Raw genomic sequence first — 15,541 nt, 5'->3', positions numbered from 1 at the left:
AAAAGTGAGAAAACTCGTGGGTTGAGGTAAGAATAGTTTAACAATATAACAGTAATAATAGTAATAGTAATAATAATAATAATTTTAAAATTTTAATGAAAGGGAAAACAACAAGGGAGAAAGGAGGAGACAAAACCTGGGAAAAACAAAGCAAGTGATGCAACCACTCACCACCCTGCAACCGATGCCCAGCCTGTCCCCCAGCCAACTCCCCCCAGTTTCTATACTGGGCATGACACCCTATAGTGTGGAATAGCCCTTGGGCCAGTTGGGGTCAGCTGTCCTGGCTGTGCCCCCTCCCAGCTCCTTGTGCCCCTGGCAGAGCAGGGGAAGCTGAGAAGTCCTTGCCCAGTGCAAGCCCTGCTCAGCAACACTAAACCATCAGTGGGTTATCAATGTTATTCTTATACTAAACCCAAACCACAGCACTATCCCAGCTACTGGGAAGAAAATTAACTCTGTCCCAGCCGATACCAGGACACGTTTTTTTTTGTTCTTAAGAATGGAACAAGCTCTTGTCTCTCCGGGGCTCAGTCTCCCTCAGCAGCAAAGACGAGGGAAAGGGGCCCGATACTCAGATATACCCTCCTAACCGCAGCGCACAGTCCCTACAGAGTTAACTCAACAACTCTGTCATTTCTAAGACTTGCGAGTTTTACTTGCAGCCGTATATAGGCCTTTATCAGAACCGCTCACAAACAGCTGCAGGATCCACTGTGCAGAAAAACCATGACAAGCAAATATATAATATTTACTGCACTTGAATTACTAAACTGGACAGCTTCAATTTATGCTAATTTATTAAGGTGAAGATTTGCCTATTATCAAATCAGTCCATTGCCTCTTTCAAATCCATCCATTAAAAAGCAATTACAGTTGTCACTTGCCCAGGTGCACAGGAGGAAGATGATGCAAGGAGAAGTCTTCCTTTGATGCTGCCATGATGGGTGCACTTTCAGACTAACCCCTATAAAAAGTGAGGAAAGTAAGCAGAGATGGTTCAGTCAGTCAGCAGAGGTGCAGTCTGGAAAGGAGAGCTCAAAACATACCTTACAACCGCTTTTCCCTTGAGGGCTCTACCAGACATTTGTCTTTTTGAGGCACGTGTTCTTCCCTTTACCCCCTCAAAAGCATACTGAGAAGATCCAGTTCCCACCGAAGTCAAGAGAAATCCTTCCACTGATTTTCATGACAGCTAGAGATTGCGGTGTGGACCCTCAATAAGGCCAGCATTTCTTTCCTTTCTTTTTAATTCAAGAATTACCTTGCATAGACAGTCTGGGAGGATGTAAAGAAGATTAGCAACAATATTCTGAACTAGCTTAACCTAAAAAGAATATATTTATTCGAAAAGGTCTCGGCAGACTCAGATGTACGACACACTATGAATATTCAGTACAGCCCCCCCAGTAGCCATTCTTTGCAAGATTATTTTTACTAAAAGCTGTTTCTATGTGACATATAGAAAAGATAAGACTTTTTACACAAAATAGGATTCACTGGAAATACTTTCTAATGAAATTTTTATACTGCTAGCCTGCCTGCATTCCTTTGGCTCATCCTCCATTTACTGCTACAATACGTTCTACTGTACAGCACATTAAAAAAAGGACCAATATGGTCACCCTCGATTCTATGTATATGAATATGCTATTATAGACACATGATGAGCCAGGAATTTCTCAAGAGTAAACCACTTAAATTGCATATCCTCACTGTGCCATCAAATTTGTTACACGTTCTTTAAAATTAATAACAAAAATAGATCTTAAAAGACCATTAATAAACAAGCACAAGAGGAAGGAATTTTAAATAGCTCATGTTAATTGTGTTTATCTCAGTGTGAAGCAATGTCAAAAAGCCTGCAGCAAATGTGTTTTGTTAAAAGTACCACTTGCGCAGCAGGCGTTAAACATTAGAAAGCAAGCTTGTCATTAGTGGGCTACAACTGAAAAGGCTACTAAAACTCAGCTAAATTATTAATACAGTTTCTTAAAAATGTGAGATGGAGAATTAAACTCCTTCTAAACTGTACACGGTTTTAATGCTACTTTTTCATCATGTTACTCTATTAGTAATGTCCTGGCTTATATCATCTTAGAGAGAAGCAGAGGGCAGCCATGTGCCAGCCTTGGGTTGCATTCTTCAGCATGGGAAATCTCCGCTACTCTCCCCCTCTACTTCTGGGGCTGCTGTGTTTACCTCTGTGCTTATCCACATTGAGTTGATAATTTTGCTTATTTTCTTAGGTTATTTATACAGGTAATAAAGTATAAAAGATGATGGTTTTTTATTTAAATCCATTATGGTGTTTGGGATCCCTACTGTTTCTGCTGATACCATTTCAGGCCTGCATCTAAGCCAGTTTAACGCTGAGCTGACAACTGAAAGGGGCAATTCTGCTCTCCTGTGCCAATTCATGTCTGACTGAGGGTTGAGTCAGCTGGCCTTATGAAATTAAATGTTGTGCTCTTTCAGGGTTATTTTTCCATTGGATCAGCCACACTACCAGTACGGAAAAAGAGGGAAGCACGAAGAGCACCAAGGCGCAAGGTAGGAAGCAGGTGGTGATTTTAGGCAGCAATATGCCATTGAATTAGTTGTCTTTAACATGGTGCAAAATCACAAAATCTGCTCATTTAAAGAGAAGGCCTGGAACCTAGAAAACACCAGTGCACATACAGAATAACTCAGCAGAGGATAGGAGCTATATATTGTATAGTCCATTTAAAGTTTTGCTTGCTTTTGTCGTTCATTTATAACTCTCCACCATGAACAGGCGACACAGACACAATGCAACTTGTTGTCCTGTTGGTCTTTGAAATCTGACAGAGGATGAGAGAGGGGAAGTAGAAGAGATCCCTTAGCAAACAGCTATGATCAGAAATTGTGGCTCTCGCACCTCAGCGGGCTATTCCCACAACCACCAGCTCATGGGTCAGTGCATGCATTCATCTATCGTGCTGAGAAAAGAACTTCTGGAGGTTTGGAGCGCATCTTGTTTGTTTTCTTTTTTTTTTTTTTTTACTTACAGAAGTTTACTTTCATTCCACAGATTACTTTTAGTCACAAAACCATTCTGAAAAGACAATGGAAACCCAAGCACACAATCCTACCCAATTCCTATCTTTGAAAAGGAGGTACCAAAGTTTACCTGCTCTGATACCAGCTCTGGAGCCCTCAGCACAAGAAGGACATGGAACTGTTGGAGCGGGTCCAGAGGAGGGCCACAAAAATGATCCGAGGGCTGGAGCACCTCTCCAATGAGGACAGGCTCAGAGAGTTGGGCTTGTTCAGCCTGGGGAAGAGAAGGCTGCGGGCAGAGCCGATTGCGGCCTTTCGGTACCTAAAGGGGGCCTATAGGAAAGATGGGGAAGATCTTTTTAGTAGGGCCAGCTGTGACAGGACAAGGGGAAATGGCTAGATATAAGGAAGAAATTCTTTACAATGAGGGTGGTGAAACACTGGAACAGGTTGCCCAGAGAGGGGGTGGAGGCCCCATCCCTGGAAACATTCAAGACCAGGTTGGACGGGGCTGTGAGCAACCTGATCTAGTTAGCCGTGTCCCTGCTCTAGGGACCTCTAGGGGTCCCTTCCAACCCAAAACATTCTATGATTATATCATACCATCAAGGTTTACAAAGCAAAAGCTTTAAAAAACAAATTTTGTTCAGACGTATCTGCAACACATTTGGTATTAGCTCTGAGTCCTTTTTATATAGTAATTTGTTTCTAACTTCAGAGAGAATGGGATAAGTGAAATAAAATTAAATAACATAAGGAAACTCATATTTGTGAGAGCAGAGTAGAAAACGCCTTGGTATCAAACATGAATAGCTCATTTACTTCCAAATTACTTGGGAAACAACGAGAGAGGGAGACAGTAACTAATATTGATGCATGCCTTCACTTTTGCCAGAGGGCAAATGTGCTGTTCAGTCCGTCTTGGATGAAGGTGCTGGGACAGCCCAGCAGGATTTTCTAGTCCAGAAGACTAAATCCAATGCCAGTGAGATGCTCTAGGAATCCAGCAATCCTTCCTCAAGCTAAAGGTCATCTACTAAGTACAGGTGTCTTGGTGAGCAAAGGATCATGCTCCTTACAAACTTCAGCATCTTGCAGACTGAAACATTGCTCAGGCCATTGTTTAAACATCAGTAGAAGACACCCTAAGTGTCAGTAATTCAAGGTTTGATGAAACATAGCAGGTTTCTAAATGTAAGCCAAAATTACCCTATAAACGTGATTTTTTTTTTTTTTTTTCTAGATAAGCCTAAGAAAAAAACGTTTGCAAAGAGCAAACTCTTCCCCTCACTGTTTCAGGCAGCCTGTCACGTTGGCCCACACAACGGACGCTTAGACAAGGACAACATACGTGCACCAGCAAAGCCAGGTAATAGCCCCCTTGCAGCCCTCTCTCTGCTAAATGAAGCTTAAGGTCTTTCATTTTACTTATAAAATCTTAATGTCCAGGTTCCTGCCTATTTGAGGAATCACATTCACCATAAAATATGGCATTAAGGAAAGTATTCAAGCCTGAAAGCCCTTTCAGTTTAAGAGACTAATGTCAAGATATTATCCATCATACAACTCCAAATCACAGTGTGTTCCTTCCCTCTACTTCAGTGGAAAAAAATACAAGCTTCTGGTGATATAAGACAACATTATTTTCCTCAGAAAATGGGGAATGATGACCAGCTACATACAAGCTAAAAGAATGGACAGGAGCTAGAAGAGCCAATTGAAAGAACAGAATAAAACTGCAGAAAATTGTGTTATTTGACATTTCATTCCAAAATTGAACTTAAACAACTGAATAGCACCTCAACCAAGGCAGCTTCCAGAAAGTTCTCTGGGCAAGTTGCCCTGGAAGCTCTGTCAGAGCCCAAATGTGCACTGGGCTGACTCCTCTTGCGGCAGTGACATGGAGCTGCGGTGAGGAAGACCTACCAGGCAGATCGCTCTATGGCCAAGGCTCTGGAGACATACACAGTCAACCCAAAATATTTGGAATTCAACAAATAGCATCTCCCATCTCTCTCTAGCCAGCAAATAATTTTGCTTTGGTTGCTTAGGTTGCATTTCATATTTTTAATCATTGAACAAGACTTCCCCCCCCCCCCACAACTTTATTAGTGTTCTTGGATTATTTTTTCTTAATAGAAATCAAATGCATTAAATTAGTATGAGGGAGAGGTAGAAGACTGCACAAAATTGTCTGACAGAATTGGAGAATAAAGGAGACAGTAGCCAGTTTTCTTTGCTTAGCCCTTTCCCACAGCTTAACTAACTCCTAACGTGAGTTACCATTCACATTCTTCTACTTTCAGAGTCTACTTAACCAGAGAGCACGCTATTAAGAAACACTTAATCTGGTTATTCTACCTCCAGTTTATTTAAAAAAAAAAAAAAAAAAAAAAAAAGGGTTTGTCATATGCATCTGTTCACTGCTATCCCCCCATTTTATATATGAATATCAGTACTTTTGACTACAATAAACTCTTTAAGTACTTCAGTTTTTCCACCCTCTTGAGCAGCTTTATCAATCACTGTCTTTTATAGGGAAGATCCCAAATGTTATATAAATGTTATAAGGTTGACAGATTAAGCCAAGAATAAATAAAACTAGTACATTACTGCAGCAAGGATGCAGTCAACGTTGTGTGAAATGAGGTGGTCTCTCTATTCTGAATTGGTTTAGGGAACAGAGAAAGATGCAGCCATCGCTCTGAGCACAGTCAAGGCCCACTTAACATCAATATTTAGAAATACATAAATAAATCCCATTAAGAGCAGGACTTTGCTGAAAAGACAGGTTAATTGTCCATTTATTGGGGATTTAGGGTCTATGCTTTCATCTTTAGAATGATTTGCACAAGTACTTGGGTGAAAATGGAACAGTATTTTCATCAATGTTATCTCAAAAACATACATGTCATAGTAAGGCTGAAGACACTGAAGACATTTCTGTCCCACTTTTGAGTTCTTTGAAGCTTAAATCTGACCAAAGTGCGAATACAGATCATTCAACATTGGTGGAACCTCATCTGCGTTTACCTCTGTTGAGATAACTAAGGTAGCCCATAGCACAACAGCACCAGCAGAGAACTACGGGTTCTTTGGTAGCTGACAAACGACCACATCTCATGGACAACACATGAGCAAGAGATGAAATTTCATCACAGAGATTCAGCAGTCGGAAAATTTATTCTCACTTCATGGACTTTTCTCTCTGATTGTGCTAAATCAACAGCTCCCATTACAATACTTTCTGCCAGCTTGCAGTGTTAGATGGACGCCCCGTGCTTCTGTGGGAATCGGCTGCCACAGGATAAAGTTTAAGTCCCTCGTTCAATTAACAGTTAAGCACAAAGAAAATCACTACAGGTATTAGCTCTGTAAATACAGGCATTCTTTTTCACTGATCAGCTTCTTTTTCATTTTATTAATGATTAATATGGAGGTAGGGACTTTGTGCGTCACATCTGTCAAACAGTAAGGTTCTGACCTACTTTGCTGCTATAATAAGGGCAATATTCCATCTACAGAGCACTGCAATAAAAACATTCCTTTCACCACAAATTTTTGCAGGCAATAGTGACAGTCTTAAGTGAAAGGAAATTTTTTTTGGTACAGAAATGGATGGATATTTTAAAAAATCTCAACTTTGAGAAAGTATCCCAAAGAGACATTCTGAAAGCCAGAATAAATCATGATCTACCATAACTTTCCCAAATACTTATTTGCCTAAAACAGGTAGAAAACCCTGAAACTAGACAGATGCATTGACATTTTTCTTGACAGATTCATAACCTTATGGTTCCCAAAACTTTAATGTTCAATAACATTTCATTAGTATACTCCAGTGTATTTATTACTATGCATTATTAATACAGATATGCGCCTAGGAGATGTACAGTTTGTAATTATTTTTCCTTTCAAAACATAATAGCTACACACTGGGCTTGTTGCAGTTACAATATTTCATCTCCGAATGCGCCTTCAAACATTCTGGGGCTGCGACAGAAATTTGTATTTGAACGGAAAAGCTGTCAAGAAGGTGCTACGATGCTATCCATCACATTTTTAATCCTGACCATACTTAGATGTTAGTGAAGCTATCTGTCCAGGATGCTAAACAAAGACTGAAATTATGCCTTCTGTTCTTGCACATCAAAGCCACAGAGTTAGACTGAATTCAATAGGCCTGTATTACACTCTATTAATTTCCTATTAGTTCTCAGCTATGCAAAATCCAGCCACGGTGTCACTGTGGTTTAGACATGCAACCTTGATTTCAGCATCAAAAAATGGAGCCTGTCACTTCTCATAATTTTACACGAGATTCTACAACTGTAAATCCTTTTTCACCTTGTCATCCTTTTATGACTTTAACGAGTTTGCTCACTAACAGTGCAGAATCTTAATTTCACATTCAGAAATATTAGCAGCTACTGTAACTTTAAGCATCTGAAGTAGCTGCTCAATTAAAGCATAATTTATACATTTATACTTAGTTTTACAAAGAGCGATGACATTTAGAGTTTTGATTTTTCTTTCTTTTTTCTTCCCTCCCATTTACATTTTACATTCCCAAGGAAAAAAAAAAGTTGCAGTTAAAAACTGAACTAAAGATTCTAAAACAAAATCTTTAAACAGGAGCACATTATGTAGTATAATACGATTCTTTAGCAGTTAAAAATCTAACATTTGTAAAAACAAATGGCACGCGCTTGACAGGCAAATTACACATGGATTACCATTTGTTAAAATTTCATCACAGAAAATAGTTTAACTGTTGTGGATATGAGCCAAGATCAGCCTGACAAGTACTCTACATGAAAGATTAGCATATTCTCTTCCAGAGGTTTATGCTTAATTTAGATGCATCGACTTTTTGCCACCATTGCTGACCTTTATGTCTAATCAAAGTCCCTTTGAATCCAAATCCCCAACCTTTTATCTCTCCTGACAGCTTTTAATTTGAAGGCTTGTAATAAAGTCTATTAAAATTCAAAATGTATCTGTGTTTAAAGCTTGGTTCACTTTGCTGGATTTTCAGATATGAAACTTCAAATGGGCTGATTACAGAGACCCCAAAGTTTTCATTTTAAGCTTTCACCAGGCTAAAAAAGGCCTTTGGAGGGGGAAATCAATCTAGATTTTTAATTCTAATGCACAAACATTACATACGTGGCGTAACTATAAAAAACTTAGTATCTATAAGTAGCATTGTACATAGAAATCGGGTAAATGAGGACTGCAGTTTCTTCTGCAATAGTCCTGTATCTGTGGTTAAATTTTATATTGCTGTTTCATCCAAGGCAGCCAGAGTTTCCATATAAACCAGTATGAATTCAGTGCAACGGCCTGCAAGGCAATAGCCAGCGCTGCTGCGTCCAGCCCGGGTACGCAGGGTGGTTTGCCCAGTGCCACATCCCACCGTGCGGCTCGCAGCCGGCCAGGCTCCACGGCGCCAACGTCAAGCAGCAACGCCGCTACGTCTCCCCTGAAGGAAAACAAGGCCTCCTCCTCTGGGTCACCTCTATCTATCAGCAGAAGAATAAAACAATCGTGTTCTCCATCTTAATTAAGACAACGACTTTAAAAATACTAAGGTAATTGGGAGCAAAATATTAGAAGTCTGCAGAAAGTTGTGGTTCAAAGGCCTTTTTTTTTTTTTTTCTTTTTTAAAACCTTCTCCCATTCAAGTATGCTGTTTCTCCAATTTTTGTGTTCTCTCAGAGTAACATGTACAAATCCAAACATTATATATCTGATTATCACACATAATCCTACTGTTTCATCAGGCAGGTACTACTATTGCAGAAGGAGCTGTAGATATGAAAAGGGGATTATGTAGCAGCCTAAAATGAGTTCACATTACAATTTTTTTTAAAGACAGATGTATCTGAAAGTCTACAGTGAAATCTGAACACAGGTGAGATTCTCTTTGCATGGGTATCAGTTATAGACTTACGTAAAAAGCCCTGTATACTGCTGTCCCTATGAAGAGCACAGGTTAGTCCACAATGGCTCAGCAATCCCTCCCTACAGATCTCATGGCAAGAAAAGGACTCGATTTCCTTGTAGTTCAGAGGAAAAAAAAAAAAAATTACTCAAACATCCAGCTTTTGGGGCATTCTATTCTTTTTATTACACACGTGACTTAAAACTCTTGATTTTGTTAAAGCACTGCAGTTCTAAACCCAATATTTCTTAACTGCCACAGAGCACAAGCGGATTTAAACCACGGCTTTTTCAATGATACTGTTGTTTAATCCTTCACAGCTGCTTTTAGTCTATTACAGAAAGGCGAAACTTCTCACATCTAATTAACTCTCTCTCTAATTCCAGCCCAGCAAATTACACATCACCCTCATCTCATGCAAGCGAAATGCCAGATGACACAAGGAACTTCTGAAACAGCATCTAGGGCACCAGTTCCAAAGATGCGTTGGAGAATGCAGAAAGGTTGTTTGCAAAATTAGCCTAGATAAATATACAGGAGAGGAACGTCTGCACTCCTATCTTGGTAATGAAGCCACTAGGAGGTTGCAGGTGCAAGCGGAGCCAGGCTGCAGCAACGGCCATTTGTCTTTCTTTTATCTCCTCCTGGTTTTCATTTCACACGTTCCTCTTTATGACTTCCTCCTTTCCAGAGGCTGATAACTAAAATGAGCTGAACATCTTCCATTGCTTCAGCTGCTTTCAAAACACTATCAAAAGCTTTCCGTACAGTGCCTCCCGACAGATGTTCCTCATGTCCCAATGCCATTTTCTGGCAAATGTACTCAATGTCACCCCAAGTTCAGAACCAGCTGAGCTGTTTCTTCCGGAAAGAGCTGGTGTTTCATCCACAGAATTTAACAAGTACAAATCAGTTTATTTAACTTCTATACTTCTTTTTTTGAAAGTAGCTTTCTTTTGATCTCATTAAAGTCTTATTTATACCCATAGCGAGTGTGTCATTAACCAAGAACCCATGCACTTCACCCTGCATCCTTGACCAACAACATGGAAGTGAATATTTCTGATCTTGAAACAAGCTTTAGTTTCTCTTACTTTAGAGTTTTGTTAAATAAAGTTTGTACTTTAAATAGTTTTTCCTTATAGTCTTCTCTCTTTTTTTATACAACTATTAAAATGTTATTTTCTTTTTCTGGTTAACAATGGTTGTGTCTGATCTTGATAGATAAGAGGCTTCTTGTATTTCAGTCTTTAACTGAGTTAAGTATTTTATTTTAAAGCAGGTAGAGGTTTAAACATCATTTTACCTACAGATAAATAAGCAAATAAATAAAAGCTGAACCTCATATTTCAAAGAATTGTTCCTATAAAAAACCATCAACAAATAGGATTGCCCTTACCAAGGAAAAGAATAATACACGATGCACTTACAGGCTTAGATTCTGTAGTGATAGAAAACCTCTCAGATCTAGCAGTAGTTTATACATCTACAGAGATGTAGAATTCCGCAGATGTTAAAAAAAAAAAAACCAAACCAAAACAAACCAAAAAAAAAACAAAAAAACAAAACCAAGAAACAATTCTGCAGCTCTGGAGTAAGGCTTTACAAGAGTTTAAGGAGATACGCAGAACACCACCAACATAAGCTAAATATCTATGGCTGTCAAACACACTTTGGGTTTTACAAATTACTAGCCAGTCTATTTGACCTGAATTTCCCGAGTTATTTGCAAGCATTTATGCAAACTGAATTCTCAAGACAAAGAAGAAAAATGGGACAGAAGCTGAGACAAGTTGGACATCATCATCATTGTAGGAACACATCATTCCTCTGACACATTTCTCCACTGTTTTATCACTGTTTTTTTGACAATGTCTGCATTAACATTGCTAAGAAAGCCCCACTGCTGATTCTTACTGTGATTTCAGACCAGCTTGTATAGCCTCTATTTACGTAGATACATGTGCTGCCTGATTTGCCAGATAATCTTCCATTAGTGAGCTCTCCCCACGTGGAGGGAAAGGAGCACCTCCAGCCTGGGCTGCATCAGACAGGAGGTCAGGTTAAGTGCTAAAGTAGCTTTTCTTTCTGGTTGGGTTTTTTTTGTTTGGTTGGTTGGTTTTTTTCCCCCTCTGCATGTATTTTGTACACATTTGTCACTTGATTTAGGAGACAGTTTATTTTCCAAAGTTAGAAGGCACGTAATGGCTCATTAAATCTAATTACATAGATTCAAGTTTTAAAGTTGATCCCTATGAAGAGAATGGAACATGGCCAGTATTGGCTTCTGGTTTCCTAGACAGTGCAAAAAAAAAAAAAAAAAAAAAAAGGGGGTTTGATCAAGTGCAGCTAAATGATTTCAAGAATAAACTTTAGACCTTTCAGGCCAGAAGGGTCATGTTTCAGAAAACAACAAATTCTAAGAGCAATCTTGAAAATACAAAGTCTTTGGAGACCTCAGCTCCAGTTGTTACCACAGAGAGACTGAATTTACTTCCATGGACCCATGTTAAAATTTCTCCTTATCACCATTCTCTGAAAAGAAAAAGAAAAGTAAAAAAGAATGCTGACTTGCATACACTGCTCAGCCCTTGCTTTGAAGAGAACTGGAAAAATTCCTTTTTCCTTTCCAATTTTTTTCATGTTCTTTATATGGTTGTATCAATTGCTAGTCAAGGAATAAGTTAATTTTCGTAAGAGCCCCAGGTAGAAGAAACAGCTATATTATTCCCATTTTATGGACAAGGCACAATAAGCATCAGGTAAACAAAAATTCCTTTCATTTCAGATGCAGAATGTGAGAGTGTAGGACCTCACTGTTTACATAATAGGGTTTTTTTTCCTGCCATTAGCACTTTATATTTTCAAAGTACAGCTCCCAGTGCACTACAAGGTGTCACTGCTCAGTATTTCTGTAAATCAGACCCTTATTATTAAGTTAGACAGCAACAAAAGGAAAAACAGACAGTGACTGACTATCTGTGAAACTCCTTTTAAAGAACCTGTGTGACAGAAGAGCTTTGTGGCAGAGGCCAGGACATACCCAGTTCTCCAGCAGAGCACTCAGCTGCCTTACATTAGACTTTCTTTTCCTCACTGTCCTCTGCATCATTCCCCTTAACATTTTCCATCTTCTATAGCCAATAATTTGGGGGTAACACAGAGAAGATACACCTGTGCGATACAACCTATTCCAAAGTAACCTGATCATATCTATTCAGGCAGCTTTGCAAACACGGGTGTTAGCCATCCTGCCCAGGATTCCCATCAGAGTACCCACACCCTCTCTGATGGAAAAGGAGAGATCTCAGAGCAGATTATTGGCATTGTTTTGATACAGAAGGTAGTTCAGTTCTCTAAAGGATGCCAGAAATAACATGTTCCTAAACGTATATGAAGTGAAACTTATGATTCTGAAAGTGCCACCACAAATTTCAAACACACTTTAGAATAAAACTTACAGTTCTGCAATACGCCACCAGTCTAAGCAAAAATGATATCAATATAATTATCCATGCTTCAGGGAGATATTATCATTTTAGCTAATTAAGTCAAAATGTCAATGAAGACAAAGGAAATTGAACTTTTTTCTGCAAGATTTCCAGAATCTCAGGGGATAATTTAAAAAAAATCAAATGCAATATCCAGCAGAATACTCAGCATGGTTAAGGACAGAAGATTTAATATTCAAAGTAGACAGATAATTTTCCATTAAAAAGTTGGTTTATGTAAAAGACTAATCAAAATATTCATTTCCTGTTTGTAACATAACTTCAGCCCACATCAATTAAACTACAACGCCATAAAATACGTCTAATGGTTAAAGCAGCAATAAAATACTTAATGAGCCAAATGGTACTTTCTAACGCCACTGCTCCTGATTTGTGTTATGGGGAAAAAAAGGCCTCAAACCCAAAAGCCTCACCACAACTTGGGTGCAATTCTCAGTTGAAATACTGCTTCTCTGCCGGGAGAAAGAACCTGCGGAGTCATCTTGTGTAGCCTGCCGGGTAGTCAGGAAGAAGACATACGATGCTGTTCCCTTGTTTTTAGGGTAGGAGCTAGAGATAGTGAGTACAAGCTATAGTAAAAATCAGCCGGGGCAAACATTAGAAAATTATTCTTCAAATCTCATATCTATAGAGCTGAGATGTGAGGCTGGGCCTAGTAATTCTAAACCAGAATACAGAAATGCGAGCTACTTGATTCCGAAAAGCCATGCCTCACCAGCAGCGGTAGATCCACCTCTGAAGAATGCCTATACCCTGGGGAAGGTTTTCCAGGAGCACTTGAAATAATGTTTCCTAGTTGTTAGTGCTCAGGTAACATCAAAGTAGTAGCGGAACAAGAAGTGAACGTTTTCTATTCTCAGCTTAGCCCTCCATAACGAAAGGCTTAGAAAGCACCTAAACCCAGTCTCTATCTGCCGCTCTTTAATTAACAGCAAAAAGCATATAAAAAAGCCCTTGGAACATACATGCGGGAGGCACAAGGTACTATAGCTGAGACACTATTAAAATAACAAAGACAAAACCTGATGAGATTTTCTATATATTGTAAGAGATGTCTTTTGTCATTATTGGAGACTATTTAAAAGGGAAAAAAAAAGGGGGGGGGGGGAGCTTTTCAGCTTTTCATTATGGTTTGAGACTTTGCCAACTCAAGAGTCTGCACCATCTCATTTTTAAATAGGACCTGGAATGACCAAAGGGAGTAAGGTCTGCAAAAAAGAGCTAATTGCCTACTTTATCTACAGAAGCCTTTCAGGAGACCAAAAAAAATAATAATAGCACTACATACTAAACCATCTCATTTGATTATCTCTAGTCCACAGATTTTTAAGGGGGGAACGCTGTCACAAGTAACCCAAGGACATGGAGCAACGACCCAAGATTCTAAAAATCTCTGAAGTTTGAATTTCCAGAATAATCAAATCCCACTGGAAACTTAAATCAAGTTATTGGTTTGGCCTTCTTAAGAAAGTCCTTTGTATAGGTCTTGGAAAGCAGCTTTTACTTTTACGACATTAAAAAACCACCACCTGATTATCTACCTAAGAGATTCCCTTATGTTCCTGATTATGGCAACCCCGTGCCACAGGGCAGGGATGGATTAGTTCAGCATGAGGTAATTCCACAGTCATAACAGCTAAAGAGCACACTACAGAGACATCCATGGGAATTTACTGGTTCAGGTTGGTCTAAGCTAAGAGGTTATTTGCTTATATTTCATTACAACAGACAGCTATGCCAGAGGATATCTTTATGGAGAATTTGTGTTGATGGTTTTCCCAAGCTGATCATGAGGAAGAGGTCAAATTATTCTCCTTCAACATTTACAAGGCATTTGTCACCATCCAGTTCTGGCTCATGTACAACTATGAGGCTATTCTTTAGTGCAACCTCCAGGAGCAAGAAAAGCTCTCGGTTCCTTTTGCCTGACTCTGAAAATGAGAAAGGAAGTTTTCTCAGAGGATGTGGGTCATAACTATGTCCCCTACCATCTGGTCCTTGAAACCCAGTAAAGGAGGCTGAATATATTGCATTCCGGCAATCTCCATTGACTGACAGTCCCCCAAGGATTGTAACTAACTGGTGACGTTTAGAACAACCTCCAAACTTCTCTAAGCACCACTAGAGAGACAAAGTTTTATATTGGCTGGCTCAGTAGGAGACTATAACCATCTCCTTCATCTGCTTCCCCTTTTACTGCAGCTAATCTGTATGTATTTGCAGGCAGAAACCATTCATACCTGAAACTTGACTATTCTTTCATGTAATCCTCTTAATCAGTGACAGAACATTTATATATTTAATTCTAGACTACATTTGATGGTGGTTAATACTTTAATTAGCTATTTACACATGGTAAAAATTACAGAAGTAATTAAGGATATTCAGATTAATTAAAAGCATTAAGCAGCATTAAATGTGAGAGAACAGATTTTAATTAAATCTTTCAAGTATTTTTTATAATCTCTCTGTTGAGAAATAAACTATAGTAACACAATTATATCTGAATCAGATAGCTTTGCACTATCATCACCATAATGTTTTTTAAAAAAGAGCCAAAAGCAGTGCATGAACTTATTCTTTACTGTTTATTAAAAATCCTATCCATACAGATTAACTTTCTTTTCTCTACATTGGTTTGACCAGTACTGATACAGAATGACTGGTAGTAAACTGAATTGATTGAAATGCTGTCTTAGTCTCACTGTAGCTTATTTATACTCTCCTAAAACATTTGAGAAATGTTGGGGTTTTTTTAATGTCTTTTAGCCTATCTGAAAAATAATATTCAGACAAAGATCCTTCCTTTACCTACATACAATTAAGCGTAATCCAGAGGACTGTAGATACCCTGTGGATTCCAGCATCACTGTTCAGATGCTCCTTAGGCAAACCATGCCATCGTGAATGTGTTACGGTGTTTGGGTCCCAAGCTCATCTCTGCGGATGAGATGCACCGGGCAGCACTGGCACTTGGCTCGCTGCTGCCTGGGGAATCAGCGGCACAGCGCTCGGCTGCCCAGCGCAGACCTGCCACGGCCACCAGCCCTCTCCTCCC

Source organism: Egretta garzetta, unplaced genomic scaffold (genome assembly GCF_000687185.1).
Source record: "Egretta garzetta isolate BGI_Z169 unplaced genomic scaffold, ASM68718v1 scaffold411, whole genome shotgun sequence".
NCBI lineage: Eukaryota > Metazoa > Chordata > Aves > Pelecaniformes > Ardeidae > Egretta > Egretta garzetta.
Note: the sequence above shows the minus strand (reverse complement) of the source record.